Source organism: Patella vulgata, chromosome 5 (assembly GCF_932274485.2).
Source record: "Patella vulgata chromosome 5, xgPatVulg1.2, whole genome shotgun sequence".
NCBI lineage: Eukaryota > Metazoa > Mollusca > Gastropoda > Patellidae > Patella > Patella vulgata.
The window spans coordinates 27,916,920-27,923,618 of NC_065883.2; positions in this window are offsets into that span (position 1 = coordinate 27,916,920).

Here is a 6,699-nt window from a genome sequence, read left to right on the forward strand (position 1 = left end):
TTTTTAATTCCTTAATTTTATCATAGTTTTATTAGTAGTGTAGGGTGATTGACGTTACCCTCTAGGGGACATTTTTACGCTCCGCCCTAACGTTTTAATTCATTACTTTTATTATTATATGTGTTTGGTCATGCCTATATTCTCAATGAAATCCCAGACAAGCTGAGATATCCAGTATCTATCATCAGGTTGTGGAGAAAGGAGAGAGTTGAGGCAGAAGGTCTTTCCCCTCTCCGTCATTTTGTCGGTCATTGATTGGCGTTCTTTGATTAATTGATTACAGTTGATTAGCAAGTGTGAGGAGGTTGCAATTTGTCCACACGGGCATTTGACTGGTGTATAGATGTAGTCTCTGAATACATCCGTTGTTTTCAGCCTCGTGATGAGTTTGCATATTTTGATTGAAGGATGATTAATGTAAACCTTGTCTACAAGACTGCTATCTATTTGATAGCGATGTGTGTTTTCTAGTTTTAGACAAGATTTCCATGCATTTTTAATCTTTTCTTTTGCTATGCTTGCAAATTCCTGACTGCTATATTCTAAATTTCCTATTCCATTTAGTGATAGACCCTCCTTTGCAAGCTTGTCGGCTTGTTCGTTTCCCAGGATATTGACATGAGAAGGGATCCATGCAAGGATCACTTCCCTCCCACTGTTTTTAATTTTTTGAATGATGTCACTGACTCGATGGATTATGATTTGCCTGTTTTTTTGAGGAGTTTGATTCTATAGTTTAAATACTACTCAGTGAGTCAGACAGGATAACGGCCTTTTGGTGTGTTTGCGTAGCTAGCCATTCCAGTGCAGTTTTGATGGCCATCAGTTCCGTGGTGTTTCTGATGTTCAGCTTTACTTTGGGTATGTGTATGCCGAATCCTGTCGCTCCTTTTGTAGAATCTTTTGATCCATCTGTGAAAATCTTGAGATGATTACTCCATTTTGATTCTAGTAGTTCCATTGATAGTGTTCTAGCCTCTATTGGGTTAACGTGTTTGTTTGTGACTTGACTTAAGTAAGTGTTGGTGGTTGGATTACTTAATTGCTAAGGTGGGGTATCGGGGAAGGGTTGAGTCTCGATTTTTGTGCCTTTCAAGTTATGTTTAGTTAGAATATCATTTGACATTTGTCCAAAGGTCACGGGTCTGTTGCCCTAAAACCTATTCGTTTGAATTTGCTGAGACAGTTGTATGTTGGGCATCTTTGTTTTAGACTTTGCAGCTTGCCCCAATATTTGAGTGAGAGTTCCTCACGCCTGAGATCAAGCGGAAGCTCTCCCATTTCATGTAAAAGGGCTACTGTTTTTGTTCCTATAGCTGTTATAGTCGCAAGTCTTATGGCTTTGTTTTGTATTTTCAGGAAGCCAAGCGTAGAATTAGCCTTTTTTGCAGATGTTACTTAATGAGTTTCCCATGGAAGGTTTTCCGAAATATGCAGACCCAAGTATGGGTTTGTGACCAAGTATGGGTTTGTGTCAACTTGTTGTAATATGGTATTATCTAGTTCATAGAAAAAACCTGACTTTTGTTGGACGCTGAGGATATAACAATTTTTGGCGTTGAATTTCATGCCCCAGAGTTCAGCCCATTTTTCCAGTTCTTAGAGGTCCCTTTGTATTGCAAGGCGATCATCGCGCGAGAAAATCGTCTTGTAGAGAAGACAGTCGTCTGCGAATAAACGAACGGTGGATTTAACTGTGTCCGGAAGATCATTTATGTGGCAAAGGAACATCAGTGGACCTAAAACCGTCCCTTGGAGGACACCAGATTCAACCTTAACACTGTCAGAATGTTCACCCTCAATGGCGACATTCATATGTCTATCTTTCAAGAAAGATGTTAACCAGTTCAGTATATATTTCCTCTCACGCCATAATTTTCTAGTTTCTGAAGGAGTTTGTCATGTGGTACAGAATCAAAGGCTTTTGAGAAGTCTAGGATCGCCACATCGACTTGCAATTTCTGATCATAGCTTTCGAGTAGGTCGTGCATTGTGACTATCAGTTGGGTTTCTGTGTGTATATAATATAGTGATTGTTATCCATAGAACTCTGTTGTGTTAAATGAATAAATGTTTCGGTTTGGGAAAACAAGTAATGTGTTTGGCCATTTATTCATTACATTTATTTTATAAAGCCCAACCAAAGTTTTACGATAGTATTATGAGTTAATGTCTATTTTTAAATATATATATATTATTATTTATATTATGTTCCCCATCATAAATGAATGACATTATACACCATCCATTCTTTTTTGTGCTGGGGAAATGGTATTCGTACAGATTTGAGAACACAAAGAAACATTATGCTGATAATATGATCTTTGTGTTTCAGTCCTTGTAGTGTTTTTATATATTCCTTATTACGCAAATGAGCTAATTTCCTGCATTTTATACCTGCTCTTTCATCAATATAAAATTATATTGACAAGTCAGTGTAGAGTGCTACTTGATAATTTCTATTCAGGTGTCCTTCCAGAAATGTATTGCAATCTGATTCAGTCTGTAATGATTATTATCTGCAAAGTGTTAATTTGCTTGAAAAAAACATGTTTGCTCTCTTTCACCTATTGTATCTAAATAAGGGAGACTGTATTTCTACCCTAGCAATTTAAACCCGCCACTTTTATATATAGAGATTTCTATGCATATACTATACACAAAGAAAAAAAATCAGCACCTTCGTGTACATTTTACAATGACTGGGTCAATCTGATTAAAACACAGATCCTATTTCGTTTCGTTTTTTATAGTTCAAAATATCGTTTTACTTGTCTTTACTACACCAGGATCTGGAAGAGTTGTTATATACAGGCGTTCTAGTTGATGTGAGGAATTAGCCAATGAAACGGTCTGTTATGGCGAGTTCTTGGCGTGCTCTGCACAGAAATGTGGGTAAACCCGTAGTAACGTCAACCCTGATTGATTAATCAATGTCTGACGTCACAATGGCCAAAAGCCGCTCATGTTACCCCTGACGCAACCTCCCAGTAGAGGCCATCGAAAGTATAAAAAAACCGAAACAAACTATAGATCTGTATTTTAATCAGATGGTGCACAGGCTGACCCTGAAACCACTGGTCTCGGTCACCCAGAACCTCCTAGTTTTCAACGTACGGAGGGTCTGGGACCGTTGTCAATATCTGACGAAAAGTCCATTGCCCATGCGTAACCGGGAGTTTGGTTTTTAATGTGGTTGAATATCCAGTATCTTCTGGCCAAGTCAAGTAAGGGTTGCGCACCTTCCCGCTATAAATGCCATAATTCTTGCATTAATATAAACAAACCACACTGATCCGCAGTGAATATTCGCTAGGCCGTGACAATCACTGATAAGGATGACATCGATGTGACTTAATGAGCCACAATATTAACATTTTTCCTCCGACAAATTAAATTCTAAAACATTTTTTTTTTATGTATTAGAAAAATAAATAAAGGCGTTTTAAGTATTTGTAGGTAAAATTTATGTCCTAATTTAGTGTACATGGGTATTAAAATGAGTAAAAGGCGCCATTCTGATCGAATCAGTAACGTCTTATGTAAACAATGCACGCGCCATTGAGCCTATGATTGATGTCGCGTGATATAACGCCATGTGTTGAAGGCAGTCATCTTTGACAGAGATATTAGAAGCCTTTCGTAATACTCTGTGAAACAGATTGTAAACAAACATGAATCGTGACGGCGAGTTAGGATTAATTTAAAAAAAACCATAGATATGGCCCATGAAGAGAGAAATGTTACAATGAATGTTGGATATTGAACTGGCATGCAATCAAAAGGTTTTTTGAAATGGTATTCTTGAATTAATTTCATGGGCGTCAACATCGTGTTTTAGGACTAGTTACCTCCCTCAGACTTTGTTTATGATAATGTAAAAGACCGGATAATCTAGCCAATGACCTATTATTCTCAAATGTTGACAACTTATCCAGACTAATATTCATAGAATATTTTTATATGCCCACATTTTCATGTGGACGTATATTGTCGTCGCCCCTGTCCGTCCGTCCACAATTGTTTGTGGACACTCTACAGGTCACAATATTTATCCGATTTCAACAAAACTTGAAATATAGGTTTATGTTTATATCCCTAAGATCTCAGCTCCTTTCGATATTGACATGTATCGGACCGTAACTTCATGGATTATGGCCCCTGCTTGTACGAAAAATCGTGTTTTTAGCTTGTGGACCCTATACAGGTCACAATTTATATCTGAATTTGTTGAAATTTGAAATGTAAGTTTATAACCCAAATATCTTGGTTCCTTTCGATATTCGCGCATCGGACCGTAACTTCCTGAATTATGTCCCCTGGTTGTACGAAAAATCACGTTTTTAGCTTGTGGACCCTATGGAGGTCAGAATTATTATCTGATTTAGAAAACCATTCGAATATATCACCGTTTCACCGTAATGTTGGTTGAGCTTGAATTTTGTGAAAATCGGACGAAAACTGCGAGACAAAATGGCCGCCCCTCTGGGCAAATAGTGTAAACATCAGGTATATCAAGGTTGTGGACCCTCAAGGGGTCACAATTTTGATCCAATTTTAATGATGCATTAAATGCATGTTTATAACCCAAAGATCTTGGTTCCTTTCGATATTCGCACATATCGGATCGTAACTTCCTGAATTATGGCCCCTGAATGTACGAAAAATCGCGTTTTTAGCTTGTGGTCCCTCTAGAGGTCACAATTATTATCTGATTTTAAAAACTGTTCAGATATATCACCGTTACACGGTATTGTTGGTTGAGTTCAATTTTCATGAAAATCGGACCAAAACTGCCAGACAAAATGCCCCCCCCCCCCCATACGCAAATAGTGTAAACATCTGGTGTGTACCATCTAGAGGTCACAATTTTGATCCGATTTTGATGAAACTTGAAATGATGTTTTTAACACAAAGATCTTGGTTGCTTTCGATATTCACGCATATCAGATCGTAACTTCCTGAATTATGTCCCCCTGATTGTACGAAAAATCGCGTTTTTATATTGTGGTCCATCTAGAGTTCACAATCATCTGATTTAAAAAGCTGTTCGAATATATTACCGTTACACCGTAATGTTGGGTTAGTTCGAATTTAGTGGAAATTGGACGAAAAATACCAGAAAAAATGGCCGCTTCTCTACGCAAATACATGTAGTGTAAACATCTAAATATCTGGTATATCAAGGTTGTGGGTCCTCTAGATGTCACAATTTAGATTCGATTTTGATGAAACTTGAAATGCATGTTTATAACCAAAAGATCGACTGATGGGTGAAAAACGCGCTTATACGTGCACTCTAGGGACAAGACGGGGGATTTATTGACAATGTTATGTAAACTGATGTTAGTGTAATATGTCGTCTCAGTCTGGCAAAACTTGATTTGACATTCGTTTTTTAAATTCAAACCATGTTAACACTATGAGAAGTGGACTAGCAATTTGGAGCGGAGTTTACCAAACACCCATACTGCACGACATGAACGAAAAAGGTACAATACTTTTTTAATTATTCCACTTTAAATAGTGTAGCCGCTTTTCTGTGGGTCACACGATATAGTCTTTTTATCCGTGAACACAACTCTAATATTTTTATCCGTGAACACGACTATAGTGTCTTATCCTATTACAACCTAGATGGAGATTTATTACTATTATTGTTTTTAAATCCTACTCCATGCTGTACTTCAATTTAAAAAAACCCGTGAACATCATATTTAAATCTAATCAAATAACCGATGTCTAGGATGGAGTCATGCATAAATATGGATGAAGCTTGATTAAACTATATTAATTGGCCAATCCCGCTATTTTTTTTTTGGAGAATAAAACTGCTTAACTTTGTGTTAAAATCGCTTAAAATCCTCTACCAAAGGACCGAGCAACTAACTCAATATTTGTGATACATTTTCAAACAACTTAAACCCGTTCTCTTTATCTGGAAATGGAGACCGGTGTCCCAAGCTGTATTATGTGGTGTCTGGATAAAACGAGACTTTTTTTAAATAAAAATAATGTATAAGTGAAATTTACCTTTCGTTATAAAGTACGGCACCAATCTGTTTCACAGAGATCTTCTAATATCTCTGTAACAGATGACTGTTTCGACACGTGACGTCACATCACGTGGCGTCAATCATTGGCTCAGTAGCACGTGCATTGTTTACATAAGACGTTACTGATTTGGGCTAAATAGTGAATTTTACTTATTTTAATACCCATTTACACTAAATAGGAAATGATTTTTACCTACAAATAATACAAACGTCTTTATTTATTTTTCTAATAAATGAAAAAAAATGTTTTAGAATTTAATTTGATGGAAGAAAAAAGTTAATATTTTGGACTCATTAAGTCGCATCGACGTCATCCTTATCAGTGATTGTAGCGGCCTAGCGAAAATTCACTGCTGATCAGTGTGGTACGGCACATGGGACACTCACTGTATAGACCTCTCAAGGAACGGGAATCGATTATCAGGTCACCCAACGAAAAAAAATACCCGAAATCTTAAAAGGGTTGTGAGTCCGGATAAGCAGTTATGACATTCACGTCCAAACGACTCAATATTTTGAGCTGAAATTTTGAGACAAGGTAAATACACCATTCCTCTATATTTTGGCGCTTATCTTTCATACTTACTCGGACTTTAATTTTTGAGATTCTGTTCAAATCGGGATAGTCCCTTTAGTAAATAGT